Source organism: Pristiophorus japonicus, chromosome 23 (assembly GCF_044704955.1).
Source record: "Pristiophorus japonicus isolate sPriJap1 chromosome 23, sPriJap1.hap1, whole genome shotgun sequence".
Taxonomy (NCBI): domain Eukaryota; kingdom Metazoa; phylum Chordata; class Chondrichthyes; family Pristiophoridae; genus Pristiophorus; species Pristiophorus japonicus.
In genome coordinates this window covers 20,171,646-20,188,767 of record NC_091999.1, presented here as the reverse complement: position 1 = coordinate 20,188,767, position 17,122 = coordinate 20,171,646, and the positions used below count along the sequence as shown (strand labels likewise).

At 43.4% G+C, this 17,122-nt stretch overlaps 1 non-coding gene across 1 annotated transcript; it reads right to left on the bottom strand.

The window, feature by feature from the left end:
- Positions 1-16,846: 16,846 nt before the first annotated feature.
- trnal-uaa (transfer RNA leucine (anticodon UAA)) lies at positions 16,847-16,929 on the bottom strand. Its single transcript has one exon. It is a non-coding gene; the product is annotated as a tRNA-Leu (tRNA).
- Positions 16,930-17,122: the final 193 nt, after the last annotated feature.

Sequence of the window (17,122 nt, the reverse complement as noted above, 5' to 3'; positions counted from 1 at the left end):
GCAGAATATTATCTGAATGGTGGCAGATTCGGAAAAGGGGACGTGCACAGAGACCTGGGTGTCATGCTTCATCAGTGAATGAAAGTTGGCATGCAGGTACAGCAGGCGGTGAAGAAGGCAAATGGCATGTTGGCCTTCATAGCTATGGGGTTTAAGTATAGGAGCAGGGAGGTCTTACTGCAGTTGTACAGGGCCTTGGTGAGGCCTCACCTGGAATAGTGTGTTCAGTTTTGGTCTCCGAATCTGAGGAAGGACATTCTTGCTATTGAGGGAGTGCAGCGAAGGTTCACCGGAATGATTTCAGGGATGACTGGATTGACATATGAGGAGAGTCTGGATCAACTGCGCCTTTATACAGTGGAGTTTAGAAGGAAGAGAGGGGATCTCATAGAAACATATAAAATTCTGACGGTACGGGACAGGTTAGATGCTGGAAGAATGTTCCCAATGTTGGGGAATACCAGAACCAGGGGAGATAGTCTAAGGATAAGGGGTAGGCCATTTATGACTGAGATGAGGAGAAACTTCTTCACTCAGAGAGTTGTTAACATGTGGAATTCCCTGCTGCAGAGAGTCGTTGATTACAGTTCATTGGACATATTCAAGGGCAAGTTAAATATGGCCCTTATGGCTAAAGGGATCAAGGGGTATCGAGAGAAAGCAGGAAAACGGTACTGAGATGAATGATCAGCCATGATCTTATTAATGGTGGTGCATGCTGGAATGGCCGAATGGCCTATTTCTGCACCTACTTTCTATGTTTCTATGTTTCCTCAATCTTGTAGAGTCTTTGGCTGGTTGCAGTGACTTCGGTATTAGCACTGGTCGACGGTTTGATGGTAAATAAATGTGCTTCCTTGAGTCAGCGCTGGATGATTGTTGGTTTTTCCATGACTCCGAGGCTTCTTGTTAGGTTCTTCTTGTTATTTTGCTGTAACCTCGTCTGGCAAGTTAGATGTTTCAAAGCCAGAGTCAAAGATCCCAGATTCCAAGTGCTTTTCCAGAGTGTTCTCAGATATATTTCTTCAGAAGTGCTTTCTCAGCCCAAAAGGTATCACAGCCCAAAAGTCACCACCAATGCCCCCATTAATACCGGAGAGCACAATTGATTTCTGACGACTGCTTTTGTGCGATTTTGGCAGGCTGATCAACTCTAATGTGATCCCTTTGTGAAAAATGTTGGTGGGCTAATTGAGCATGAGCATGATACAAGATTCCCAAAGGTGTTGATGGGGATTCCGAATGGTGCCGTTAGAATGTAATCAGGTCTTGATACTGTCCATTGTTTGTTTTGCTGATTCCAGGGATTTTCTTTATAGCCGTTTTAAGAACTATTAAAATATGTATGTATCTGGGTCCCTGGTAAGTGGGCTTTTGTCTCCCTGGGGCCTGCCTCCCAGATGGGCTAGCAGCCCTATGCAGACCCAGCATACAATTTAAAATGTCCAAACTCAATCTAAAAGGCCCTAATTTAGTCCAAAATCCCTAATAGTGAGATATTTCTGTCCACATTTCTCCTCCAAAAGTCTAACACAGTCTAATTTAAATTCCAGACACAGAAGGGCTGAATGGCCTACTCCTGCACCTATTTTCTACGTTTCTATGTTTCTATGTTTCTAGTCCATTGAGTCGGGGGTCCCAGAATTTTGTGAATCCGACAGACATTAGTGAACAGTTGGGTTGTTACAACAATCCAACAGCTTTCATGGGAACTTTTTTCTGCTGGCGGCTGCACAAATAGCCTGCTTCATTCAGCTCAATTTCACAATCTGCCTTTGTGTTTTTGTGGGTTCTCTCTCACCCACCCTTTTTCCTGTTTGAAACTCACTTTACAGGGGATTAAAAGGGGAGGATTTGGCGACCAGAGGCTCAAACCAAACATCACGTTAAGATCTGACGGAGTCACTCAATTCATTGGGAACGGAATATCATCGGCCTTTGACCATGGAAGCGAAAAGCACTGTTCACAGCGGGGAGAAACAGTACACGTGCTCTGTTTGTGGACAAGGCTTCAGCCGATCAGTCAAACTGGAGAGACACAAGTGCAGTCACACTGGGGAGAAACTGTGTAATGGTGGGGACAGTGGGAAATGTTTCAACTACCGGTCCCAGCTGGAAACATATTGGCGAGTTCACACCGGGGAAAGGCCGATCAGTTGCTCTGAGTGTGGGGAGGGATTCACTTGTTCATCCCACCTGTTGAGGCACTAGTGAATTCACACTAGGAAGAGGCCGTTCACCTGCTCCGAGTGTATAGAGGGATTCACTACATCATCCCATTTGCTGACACACCAGCGAGTTCACACTGGGGAGAGGCGGTTCACCTGCTCTGAGTGTGGGAAGGGATTCAGTACGTTAGCCCACGTGTTGAGGCACCAGCGAATTCACAAGTGACTGCAGGGGTTGGAATCTGCTGTTATCGCTGCTGTTAATCACATCCCGACTGAACCATGTTCATTCTGACAGTTGGAAGCCGAGTGAGGAGGTCTCGGATCGCGGGGATAGGTTAGGCAGGGAGGATACAGGAGGTAGGTGTAAGGGCAATTACCACCTGGGTGCAGCAGACCCCACCTCACTGTAACTGTAGGGATTTACACAGTGTGTACAACCAGAGCAGCTACAGTTAAACACAAAATGGAGGTTAAAAGAGAGGATTGCAGCCTCATTTAAATATATTACTCAAATATAATATTACAACCAGAACTGAGCACGTTGAGGTCGGGATTACGATTTTTACCAATTTAACCTCCTTCACGCCCACAACCCGCCCGCTTCATTAGGTTAAAGTCCCCCCCCCCCCATTGTCTCTGGAATTGTCCAGTTCATTGATCTTTATTGTAACTGCTCTACAGCGAAAGATCAGCGGGAACCGGCTGTGTCTGTCCTCCTGCCATCGGCAGAAGAAGTCTCCGCTCAGAGATCAGTCAGCCTCACCTGTTTAGTGAGAGGTTTCTCCCCTCGAGAAATCTTTGTCAAATGGACCGTCAATGACAAACCGGTAGATTCCGGCAACTACAAAACACCGAGGTGATGGCGGAGAATGGCAGCAGATCCTTCTCCATATAGAGCCTGCTATCCATTGCAGCTGAGGAGTGGGCCAACGGCGCTTCTTACTCCTGTGTGGTGGGACATGAAGCGATCCACTTGAAGATCACCAACAGAACCGTCAATAAATCCAGCGGTAAACCCAGTTTTGTGAACATTTCCCTTGTTCTGATGGACACCGTCAATTCTTGTCAATGACAATCTCTCGATTGCATTTCAGTTCTAAATTAAAACCAATAAAGTGTTTTCTTTCTAACAGTGAGCTAAACACACAGCCGCTCAATTAATTGTGTTTCCTATTTTGGCCAATGTGAGGGCTGTTTATCTGAAGTAGGGTGTTTGCGGGTCTCGTTTTTAAGGCTTGTACAGCCAGAGCTCCCAGCACAGATATACCATGGTGAAGCTCTCTCTTTACAGGATTCCTGAAAGTAACTTTGCAAACTTCCTCCCTTTTCCATTTCCGATAAATAAACACAGCACATTTAAATCTCTCTGTCCCTATTTCTCGGGTTGTCTATCGCGAATTCAGAATTGAAGTAAGTTTCAGATTTCAGCCACTGGGAACTGAAGTGATGGCCACACGCGAACACGAACTGTACCTCCATTCCCCGCCAGTGAGAGGGGAAAGGGTAATTGTTAACCAACTTTAGTCCCACTCCCCTAACTAGAGAGAGGGGGGGGAGGGTAATTGTTGGCCCACTTTAACACCATTCCCTAAACAGCGAGTGAGAGGAACAGCAATTGTTAACCCACTGTACACGCACTACCCAACCAGAGATAGGGAAATGGACAATTGTTAACCCACTGTATCAGGCACTCCCCCAGCAGAGATTGTGATGGGTAATTGGTAATCTACTGTAGCTCCCCACTCCCCCAGCAGAGAGAGAGTAAAGGGTAATTATTAGCTTACTGGACCTCTCACATCCACCAGCGAGAGGGTAAAGGGCAATGTGTAATTCATGTAATCCCCACTAACTACCCCTCCCCCCCCGCCTGCAGGGACATGGGAAGTGAACCACCTTCTTTTATATGGACTAAGTTGGCGTCAGTACAATGTGAGATTCTAACCCATGGTCTAAAGATTTTAAACTTGCCACATGAGTATTATATTCTGAATTAACTGTTTATTCCAAGTAATATTTTTAAATAGGATTGGGGTTGCAACAGTCCCTGTTAATTGTAAACTAACATGCTGAATTCTCATGGGCCATATCTAAATTGGTGGATGAATCCTCTGTGGGATTCTCACAGTTGTGTCCCTGATGTTTCTCAGGCCCATCGGTTGAATTGTTGCATTCTTTCGGCTGACGTCACATTATTCCTCAAACAGAACATATTTACACAGAGCCAGGGAGAATAAATGTGAAAGTGAGTTTGTGTGTGTTCACATGGAAGTGTGTTGATGATTTTGTGTAAGTGTGTGTGTTTTTGTGTAAGTGCACACTTACACACACATAAAGACACATGTCAATCCACACACACATTTACACAAAACACACTTACACACACTTTCACACACACATCAATCCAAACACACACTTACACAAAGCACACTTACACACACTTACACAGAACACACTTACACACACATAACCACACACACACCAATCCAAACACACACTTACAAAAAGCACACTTGCACACACTTACACACACATAAATACACACATCAATCCATACACGCACTTACACAAAACACACTTTCACACACTTGCACACACACATCAATCCAAACACACACTTACAAAAAGCACACTTGCACACACTTACACACACATAAATACACACATCAATCCATACACGCACTTACACAAAACACACTTTCACACACAAAAACACACACATCATTCCACACACACACTTACACAAAACACAGGTACACACACTTACACACACATTAACACACACATCAATCCACACACGCACTTACACAAAACATACTTACACACATAAATACACACATCAATCTACACACACACACACTTACACAAAACACACTTACGCACACATAAATACACACATCAATCCACACACGCACTTACACAAAACACACTTACACACACATAAACATACACATCAATCCACACACGCACTTACCCAAAACAGACACACACACACACACACTTACACCCACATAAACACACATGGCAATCCACACACGCACTTACACAAAACACACGTGCAAACACTTACACACACTTACAAACACTGATACACACTTACACAAAACACATTTACACACACATAAACACACACATGAATCCACACACGCACTTACACAAAACACACGTACACACACTTAAACACACATAAACACAAAAATTATTCCAAACACGCACTTACAAAAAGCACGCTTATACACACTTACACACACACATTTCCACACACGTCAATCCAAACACCCACTTACAAGCACACACTTCCACATACATCAATCCAAACACTCACTTACAAAAACAAACTTACACACACTTACACACACATAAACACACACATCAATCCACACACACACTAACACAAAACACACGCACAAAAACACACAAAAACTTACCTGTAAACCCACTGTTACATGTAAACACGCACACGCTGATACCTAAACATAAACGAACACTCAGACATAATCACACACTTACAATTACAGACAAACACACACATGAACTTACATACATATACACTAGGATACACATACACTTACACATAAGCACACACGTGAACGCACTTGCACACAAACATACACACACAAACATCAATACACAAACCCTTAGACATGGACGTGCTTATACATAAACTTACCTGCACACACTACACCAAACCGCACACTCATAATTACAGATAAACACACGCTTCCCTATGGACACACGCCCACTTACACAAAAAAACACAAAGACTTACACACACATACACAATTTTACAAATGCACACGTGCACAAACTTACACATCAACAAACACAGTTACACATAAACACACACACACACACACACACTTTTACACATAAACGTACACACAGAGAGAAAAGCACGCACACAATTACATAAACACACACATCAACACCCTCACAGGGACACAGAAACACGAACTAATCCAGAACAACAGATAGTCATACACTCACAAAAACAGTAAAGAGCACAAACAAAAACCTCCGGCTTTAGACGAATGACAATTAAAATGCAGTTTTTGGCCGGACAAAGTACCAATGCTTGGCCAGAATAAATAATTCCTGATACCATAATATCTCACGTTTCACTATTCTATCCTTACACATACACTGGATCAATATAGTTCTTGCAAACCGATACGTTAATTATGGTCAGAGCATTACCCTAACAAATAAATAAACAAGGTAAAAACTCACAACTGATCTCTTACATAGCCCCTTTGGCAGGCTGCAAATAATTAACTACCTTAACCTAGCGCTAAAACAATAGAGATCCAGCTGTAATCCTCACTCGATATTTCATCATATTATTTCCGAATGATCGATCGTAGCGAAGTCATCCAAAATCAATTAGCCTCTGAGATTGAAGAAAAACTATCATATTTTCCAAAACGGACGAAAGGAGGATCATAAAGGAAGAGCGACTGTGGAGTGAGGAACAGAGGGAGGTTGCTGAGAGTGATTAACTTAACACAAAGTATACATTCAAAGTTAAATTAGAGTACAAACTAATACCGTAAGGGAAAGAAAAGAGGAAATAAAATAATAGTATGACATCCCACATTAATAAACGATCTGAATATATTTCCTCCCCTACATCCACGTAGATTCCTCAGACAACATCTGGAGTGAAGTCTATGAGTACGAGAGCGACAACATCTGTACAATTGCTTCCACATTCATCATCCTGTTCTTCCTGAGCATTTCCTACAGCGCTGCCGTCACTCTGGTGAAAGTGGAAAGATTCAATCCGCTCACACTTCCATCTGACGGAAGACGTTTGACAAACCCTGAGATAAATGCCCTAGAGCACTAAACCTCAGCTTCATTCTTTTATCCCTCTATTACTGTCAAGTGATGGTCTGACTTTCGGCCGACGTAGATTTTCTTCATCTGTTTATCATTTCTGTGTCACTAAAAATAAACGATGTCCTCTTGGCGATTCTCAGAGTAAAATGCCTCAAGTTACTAGATCCGAATCAGTATATAACTTGGATTTCCGTCTTTCTGTTTGAAATGTGTTCGATAATTGTGGATGTAATGTAACTGTATCTCGGAGTTTCACCGTGCCTTGAATATTTCATGTGTAAATAAATAACTTTACTCATTCTTATTCACAATTGTTCCCTTCCCTTTATGCTGAGCCCCTGTTCTCTCTCTCTGGTGTCTGTCACAACTGTACAGATAGCTGGCAGCTCCGAGATAAGAACATAAGAAATAGGAGCAGGAGTAGGCCATATGGCCTTTTGAGTTTGCTCCGCAATTCAATACATTCAGGGCTGATCATCGACCTCAACTCCACTTTCCCGCCCGTTAGCCATATCCCTTGTTCTGCTTGAGTCCAAAAATCTATCTATTTGGGCCTTGAATATATTTAGAGACTCAGCCTCCACAGCCGTCTGGGGCAGAGAATTCCAAAGATTCAGAACCCTCTGAATGAAGGAATTCCTCCTCGTCTCTGTCTGAACTGGCCGATCGTTTATCCTTAGACAGTGCCTTCCTAGTTCTGAACTCTCCAGCCATGGAGAAACAAAGCTTCAGCATTTACCCTGTCAATCGCTCTCAGAATCTTATGTTTCAATCAGATCAACTCTCATTATTCTAAACTCCAGAGTGTACAGGCCCAATCCGCCTGTGTTCGGTTCTCAATGTTTTGCTCAGTTGTATTCACTTTGTGTTCACTTTTTTAAACTTCCCTGTAAATTGTTTTCTATGAAATTGTTAATAAATCTGGAATGACAAATAAACTAACTTGGAATTTGCTGTGTTCCTTTCTCCATGGCTCCATTTTCCCTGTCACACTCTGTTTTATTTACCTGACAGGTATGTTTCACCCCTCCTGTCTGGGTTGTGATTGAACCAAGTCCCATTGGTGAAAGACCCACTGCGCCACCCAGTGTCCCATCAGAGTAAAGACACCTCTACCGATGCCTTGTTGTATCCGGTCCCAGAGGCGCAATTACTGCACAGCGACCAGATGCACTATGCAGCCTCCTCGAATATTATGGTCTGTCGCAGTCACATGGCAGGTTCTATTAAAGAGCAGGACTCTGCTCCATCACAGCTTGTCACATTTCAGTACACGACAGAGTAAGTTTTCCTCTGCAGTATCCCATACAAATCTCCTAGGGCAGGTACAGCATGGGATTGATATAAGGTAAATGCCCCTATACACTGTCCAATCAAACACTCACAGGGCAGATAAAGCACGCATTAGATACAGAGTGAAGCTCCCTCTAGACCGACCCATCAAACATTCCCTGTGCAGGGAGAGCACGGTTAGATACAGAGTAATGCTCCCTCTACACTGACCCATCAAACTCTCCCAGTGCAGAGACAGCATGGGTTAAATGCACAGTAAATCTCCCTCTACACTGACCCATCAAACTCTCCCAGGGCAGGGACAGCACGGGTTAGATAGCGTGTAAAGCTCCCCCTACACTGACACATCAAACTCTCCCAGTGCAGGGATAGCACGGGTTAGATACAATGTAAAGCTCCCTCTACACTGACGTATTTAACTCTCCCAGGGCAGGTACAGCACGGGTTGGATATAGAGTAAAACACCCTCTACACTGTCCCATCAAAAGTCGCAGGGCAGGGATAGCACTGGTTCGAAATCTGACACAAACACCGAGCACAACCTTGGGGAATCATTCCCAGAGCCCGGTGCATTTCAGATTCACACACGCTCTCTCGACCGTTTTCTGTTATACACAGCGACTCTCTCAATTTTCCAGTTGAACAGCTTTGAGACAGTATTTCTGGCAGATGAGATCCGGCGCCGCACAGTGCCCATGGGTATTATGGAGCCCTCTCCGCCGCTGTGCTAGGTGGGGGCAGAGTGTGTGATCGCCGGAGAAAATCCAATTCTGATCTAATACCATTTTAGTTTTGACCAGGCTAAGTATGCGAGTGGAGACCTCCTCTCGGGGAGGGCATTTGTACAATGATTTTTGGTTTTGGATAGTCCTCTTTAAATGACTCTCGAGTCCAAACGTTTTAAACAGAACGAGGAGCAAAGTAACCACCTCCAATGCTGCTCAAATCTCAGCAACACCCATTAAACCCTGACACTCTGTCTCCTGTTTCCAGAATGCAGTTAGCCCTACTGAAATTAGTAATGGGGAACATGGAGATGGCAGAAATTCTCAACAATATTTTGTATTAGTCTTTACAGTCGAGGACACTAGCAATATTCCGACAGTGGATAGTAAAGGGCCTATAGGACGGGTGGAACTTAACACAATCACAATCACTAAGGCGATGCTACTCAGTAAGATAATGGGAATAAAGGCGGATAAATCCCCTAGACATGATGGATTGCATCCTCGGGTCTTAAAAGAAGTAGTGATAGGGATTGTGGATGTATTGGTTTTAGCTTACCAAAATTCTCTGGATTCTGGGGAGATCCCAGCAGATTTTAAAATTGCAAATGTAACGTGCCTATTTAAAAAAAGGAAGCAGACAAAGAGCAGGAAACTATAGACCAGTTAGACTAACATCTGTGGCTGGGAAAATGTTGGAGTTCATTATTAAAGAAGCTGTAGCCGGACATTTTGAAAAGCAAAATTCGGTCAGGCAGAATCAGCATAGACTTATGTAGTGGAAGTCATGTTTGACAAATTTGCTGGAGTTCTTTGAGGATGTAACGAACAGGGTGGATAAACCAGAATCAGTGGAAGTGGTGTATGTCGATTTATAGAGGCATTTGACAAGGTGCGACATAAACGGTTAATGCACAAGATAAACGTACACGGGGTTGTGGGTAATATAGTAGCATGGATAGAGAATTGGCTAACGAACATAAACAGAGAGTAGGGATAAATGGGTAATTCTGTGATTGGCAACCAGTAACTAGTAAGGCGCCGCAGTGATCAGTGCTGTGACCCCAACTATTTACTATCTATATTAACGACTTGGTAGAAGGGACTGAGTGTAACATAGCCAGGTTTGATGACTTTACAAAGATGTGAGGAAAAGCAATGTGTGAGGAGGACACAACAAATCTGCAAAAGGACGTAGACAGGCTAAGTGAGTGGGCAAAAATTTGGCAGATGGAGTATAATGTTAGAAAGTGTGAGGTCATGCACTTTTGCAGAAAAAAATCAAAGAGCACGTTATTATTTAAATGGAGAAAAATTGCAAAGTGCCGCAGCACAGCAGGACCTGGGGTATTTGTGCATGTAACACAAAAGGATAGTATGCAGGTAGAGCAAGTGATCAGGAAGGCCAATGGTATCTTGACTTTTATTGCAAAGGGGATGGAGTATAAATGCAGGGAAATCTTGCTAATGCGATATAAGATATTGGTGAGGCCAAACCTGGAATACGACGTGAAGTTTTGGTTTCCATATTTACGAAAGGATATACTTGTTTTGGAAGCAGTTCAGAGAAGGTTCAGGCGGTTGATTCCGGGAATGAGGGGGGTGAGTTATGAGGAAAGGTTGAGTAGGTTGGGCCTCCACGCATTGGAATTCAGAAGAATGAGAGGTGATCTTATCGAAAAGTATAAGCTTATGAAGGGGCTTGTCAGGATGGATGTAGCGAGCATGTTTCCACTGATGAGGGAGACTAGTACTAGAGGGCATGATCTTAGAATCAGGGGCCGCCCATTTAAAACAGAGATGAGCAGAAATCTGTTCTCTCAGAGGGTTGTAAATATGTGGAAATCGCTGCCTCAGAGAGTTCTGGAAGCTGGGTCACTGAACAAATTTAAGGCAGAAATAGACAGTTTCTTAAACGATAAGGTGATAAGGGGCTATGGGGTGCGGGCAGAGAAGTGGAGCTGAATCCATGAACAGATCAGCCCTGATCCTATTGAAAGATGGAGCAGGCTCCAGGGACCGTATTGTCTGCTCCTGTTCCTATTTCTAAACCCCAATGGATTTTTGTCCATCGTCTTAACCACTCGGCCACAACTACTGGTCCGCTGCCTCTTTAAATGTTACTCAGATAAAACTCAGTCATCCATCTCTGGGCAGCAGACGGCCACAGAATCCTGAAACAGTCTCCGTTTGCGAAAAATCTGGAAGAGGAAATCTGCTTTTGCTATATTTTTACTGTTCTATTTTACACTGGAACTTTTTATCATGAGTCTGTATCATGAAACAAAAGTAAAATTTTACATTTTGAAACAACTGCCTCCGCATCGGGGAATTGAACCCCAGTGTCTCGGGTAACAGGCGGGGATACTCACCGCTATACTAACGAGGAGGTGACAGATAGTGCGACTGTCAGATCCGGAATTGAGCTATGAACAGAAGTGGACACCATGAGAAGCCGACCGACACATTGAGAGACAGAGACAAACCGACAAACAGGGAGAGACAGACAACGAGATAGAGACAACGAGAGTCAGAAAGTGTGAGTCTAAGAAGGAGAGGCAGACTGAGTGAAAAAAAGACTCAAACACACACATATAGAGAGATGTGTCTGTGTGCTCTATAAAGAGAGAGAGGGAAAGAGTGAGAAATACAATGACAAGGAGAGAGACAGATAGAGAGAGAGGGACAGAGATATCAATAGAAAATGATGGAAATATTCAGCAGGTTAGAGACAGGCTGTCAAAGAGAGATGATCGGAAAGAGAGAGACAGTCAGACATAGAGTCTGAGAGAAATCCATTGGAACAGAACTGGACACCGTGAGAAAGAAAGAGAGACAAACAGAGAAACAGGGTGAGTCAGAGACTCAAACACACACAAAGCTCTCTAAAGAGAGAGAGAAAGGCAGAGACTCAACGATACAGATACTTTTCACAATTTCATTTCATTATCGGCTCAGAGTGTCACAGACAAATTCAGATTCAAATCGGGTATCACTGAGCAGGATGGGAAACAAACTGCGTTAAATTATGGGGTTACCAGGACTGAGGATCTCAAGTCCGAAGGATTGACCACTCGTCCATCCTCATCCTGTCAGTATCCGGATTCTGTCACTATGAAAATCTGGGCTTTACCTCCAGACACACACATACACATTGGGTTTCAGTCAGCATTTTCGAACATTTTTCGTAATATTGACACGGACACAACTCTCCTATTCTTTTTCGAGTAAGGGTCTGGGACCTTTCACATCCACGCGGGGGTGCAGACGGAACTTCAATTTAACATTTCTTCCGAACGTCAACAGCTTCAAGAATGCAAAATTCCCCAAGTGCTGCGCTTGAGTATTAGCCAAGATTATATGCTTAATTCTTAGGTGTGCGACTTGAAAACATAAACTCCTGATTCAGTCGAGACTGCTGCCAATGAACCAAAGCCGATACCAAAGTTCACAACCGTATTATTTATCCAATTCTTTTTTACAAGTTCCAGGACATACCAAATTAATGGTGATGATTTCCACAGACAGTTGCACATACACAGAGACATATATACAGATAGACAGAGAGAGAGAGAGAGAGACATACACACACACACATAACCTAAAATTTACACGCACCAACCGAGATGCACAGATGCCTTAGACATATAGAATGATAGACAGGCTGAATCACTGTAGCAACTTTGACAGCTTTTTGCGTTTTTCTATCCGTATGTATCTTTAATATTGCAGATTAATAAAAATCAGAAAGAGAAGTCATTGTTGAATGGTGTGGGAGGTTATTCCACCTATCTCAGGATCAGTTTTGTCGAAACCTGCTTAAATTATGAAATGCAATGAAAGATACTGAGTATCGAAGTCGGCAGGATTCGAAATTTCATGCGAAACACCCAATGGATTTCTAGTTCATCGCCTTAACCACGCGGCCACGACTGCTGCGTTGCTGCCTCTTTAAACGTTACGCAGAAAAAATGCAGTCATCCATTTCTGTGCAGCAGACGGCCAAAGAATCCTGAAAAAGTTTTCATTTGCTAAAAATCTGGAAGAGGCAATCTCCTCTATCTGTATTTTTGTTGTTCTTTCTTGCTCTGGAACTTGATAACATGGATCTATACCAAGAAACAGAAGTAAAATTATGCATTTTGAAAAAACGGCCTCCCTGCAAGGAATTGCACCCCGCTCTTCCGCATGAAAGGCTGGGATACTCACCACTATACTAACGAGAAACTGACGAGTATCAGTTCTGTCACAGCAGGAATCGAGTTGTGAAGAGAACTGGACAGCATGCGAAGTCGACAGACACATTGAGAGACAGAGACAAACCGACAAACTGGGAGAGACAGACAGCAAGATAGACACAACGAGAGACAGAAAGTGTGAGACTGAGAAGGAGAGGCATACTGAGTGAGAAAAATACTCAAACGCATTGAGATACAGAGGTTTGTGTGTGTGATCTATAAAGAGAGAGAGGGATAGAATGAGAGAAAGACAATGATAAAGACAGTGGCAAGGAGAGATACAGATAGAGAGAGAGATATAGAGAAAAAAACAGAAAATGATGGAAATATTTATCAGGATAGAGACAGGCACTAACAGAGACAGACAAAGAGAGACAGACAGGCAGAGACATAGACAGACAGAGATGATGGGAAAGAGTGAGACAGTCAGAAAGAGAGACTGAGAAAATCCGATTGGAACAGAACTGGACACCGTGAGAAACAGAGACAAACACGAAAACAGGGAGTGACAGACAGTGAGATAGAGACAGAGAGAGACAGGAAGTTTGAGACTGAGACGGAGGGTCAGACTGAGTGAGACAAAGACTTGAAAACACGTACACAGAGATGTGTTTGCGTGCTCCAAAAAGAGAGGGAGGCAAATAGTGATGGAATGACAAGAAAAAGCCAGGGACAAAGAGAGAGACAAAGAGGGAGACAGATAGAGAGAAAGACAGATAGAGAGAGAGAGACAAAGAGGCAAAAACAGAAAATGATGGAAATACTCATCAGGTTAGAGGCAGGGAGTAACAGAGACAGGCAAATACATGGACAGACAGAGATGATGTGAAGAGAGAGACAGTCAGACAGAGAGTCTGAGAGAATCCATTTGGAACAGAACTTGACACCATCAGAAAGAGACAGATTGAGCGACAGAGGCAAACAGAGTAAAAGGGATAAACAGAGTTAATCAGAGAGAGGCAGACTGATACAGACAAAGACTCAAATACACAAACACATACACAGCTCTCTAAAGAGAGAGGGGCAGAGACAAAGCGACACAGATACATTTCACAATTTCATTTCATTATCTGCTCAGAGTGTCACCGAGCTACAGAAAAATGCAAATGCAACAAATGAAAATCGGCTATCACTGAGCAGGATGGGGAAAAAAATATATTTGTTTAATTAAGCAATTACCAGGAGTGGGATATGAATCCACGCGAGGAAAAACCCATTGGATCTTAAGCCCAACGCATTAACCACTCGGCCATCCTGGTCTCGTCAGCGATTGGATTCTGTCTCTGTGAGAATCTGGGCTTCAAATCCACCCCCACAGACACACACAAATACGAAGGGTTTCAGGGAGCATTTCCGATCATTTTTAGCAATATTGACACAGGGGCAACTCTCCTATTATTTTTCGAGTAATGCTCTGGGATCTCTCACAACCACCCGAGTGCGCAGACGGAGCTTCAATTTAACATTTCATCCGAAAGTCAACAGTTTCAACACTGCAAAATTCCCCAAGTGCTGCAGTTGAGAGTTAGCCAAGATTATATGCTCAAGTCTCAGGAGTGCGACTTGAACACACAAACTCCTGATTCAGTCAAGAATTCTGCCACTGAAGCAAAGCTGAGACAAAAGTTCACAGCCATATTACTTTCCCCAAGTCTTTTTTTTAAGTTCCAGGATATACCAAATTCATGGTGATGATTTCCACAGACAGTTGCACATACACATAGACATTTTTACAGATAGACAGACACAGAGACACACACACACAAATTTACACGCACCAACGGACATGCACAGATGCCTTAGACATCTCGAGGGATAGACAGGCTGAATCAATGTCGCAACTTTGGCTGATTTTTGCGATTTTCTATCCGTAAGTATCGTGAATATTGCAGATTAATGAAAGAAAGAAAACAGCGGCGGCATTGAAAGGTGTGGAACGTTGTTCCGTCTATCTCAGAATCAGTTTTGCAGGGACCTGGTTAAATTGTCAAACAGAATGAAATATGCTGAGAAACGGAGTCGGCAGGATTCAAATCTATGCGGGGAAACCAGAATGGATTTTTAGTCTATGGCCTTAACCACTAGGCCACGACTACTGGTCGCTGCCTTTTTAAATGTTACTCATTTAAAACTCAACCATCCATCTCTGTGCAGCAGACGGCCACAGAATCGTGAAGAAGCCACCGTTTGCTAGAAATCTGGAAGAGGCTGTATTGTTGCTGCTCCATATTGCTCTGGAACTTTTTAATATGAATCTATACCAAGAAACAGAAGAAAAATTCTGCCTTTTGTAAAATGCAGCCTCCCCGTTAGGGAATTGAACCGTGGTCTACCGTGTGACACGTGGGGATATTCACCACTTTCCCACGAGGAATTGATGCGCATGGGTTTTGTCAATGCAATATTCGAGCTGTGAATAGAACTGGACACCATGAAAAGTCGACAGACACATTGAGAGACAGCGTCAAACCGACAAACAGGGAGAGACAGACAGCGAGATCGAGACAACGAGAGACAGCAAGTGTGAGACTGAAAACGAGAGGCAGACTGAGTGAGAAAAAGACTCTCAAACACATACATCTAAAGAGATCTGTGTGTGTGATCTATAAAGAGAAAGAGGGAAAGAGTGAGAGAAAGACAATCATAAAGACAGTGACAAGGAGAGAGACAGATGGAGAGAGAGCGACAGATAGACAGAGAGACAAAGAAATAAAAAGAAAACGTTGGAAATTCTCAGCAGGTTAGAGACAGGAACTACCAGCGACAGGCAAAGAGAGACAGGCAGGCAGAGACATAGATAGACAGAGATGATGGGAAAGAGTGAGACAGTCAGACAGAGAGACTGAGAGAATCCCATTGGAACACAACTGGACACAGTGAGAAAGAGACAGGCACATTGAGAGACAGAGACAAACAGCGAAACAGGGAGAAACAGAGAGCGAGGTAGAGACAGAGAGAGACAGAAAGTTTGAGACTGAGAGTTAGGGTCAGACTGAGTGAGGCAAAGACTCAAACACATACATATACAGAGATGTGTTTGTGTGATTTATAAAGAGATGGTGGGAAAGAGTGAGAGAAAGACAGGGACAAGGAGAGAGACAAAGAGGGAGACAGATAGAGAGAAAGATAAATAGAGAGAGAGAGACATAGAGACAAAAACAGAAAATGATGGAAATACTCATCAGGTTAGAGACAGGGACGAGCAGAGACAGGCAAAGACAGAGATGATGGGAAAGAACGAGACAGTCAGACAGAGAGTATGACAGAATCCCATTGGAACACAACTGGATACCGTGTGAAGGAGACAGATTGAGAGACAGAGAGAAACAGAGAAACAGGGACAGACAGAGTGAATCAGAGAGAGGCAGACTGAGAGAGACAAAGACTCAAACACACAAATACATATACAGCTCTCTAAAGAGAGAGCGAGAGGCAGAGTCTGAGCGATACAGATACATTTCACAATTTCATTTCATTATCTGCTCAGATTGTCACCGAGTTGAAGAAAAATGGAAATGCAACAGATGACAATCAGTTATCACTGAACAGAATGGGAGAAATCGCTGTTTAATTAAGCAATTGCCAGGAGTGGGTTTCGAACCCACGCGGATATAAACTCATTGGATTTTAAGGCCAACGCCTTAACCACTCGGCCATCCTGGTGCCGTCAGCAATTGGATTCTGTTTATGTGAGAATCTGGGCTTCAACTCCACCTCCACAGACACTCACAAACACATCGGGTTTCAGGGAGCATTTCCGAACATTTTTCGGAATATTGACACGGGGGCAACTCTCCTATTCTTTTTCGAGTAATGCTCTGGGACCTCTCACAATCACCCGAGTGCGCAGACGGAG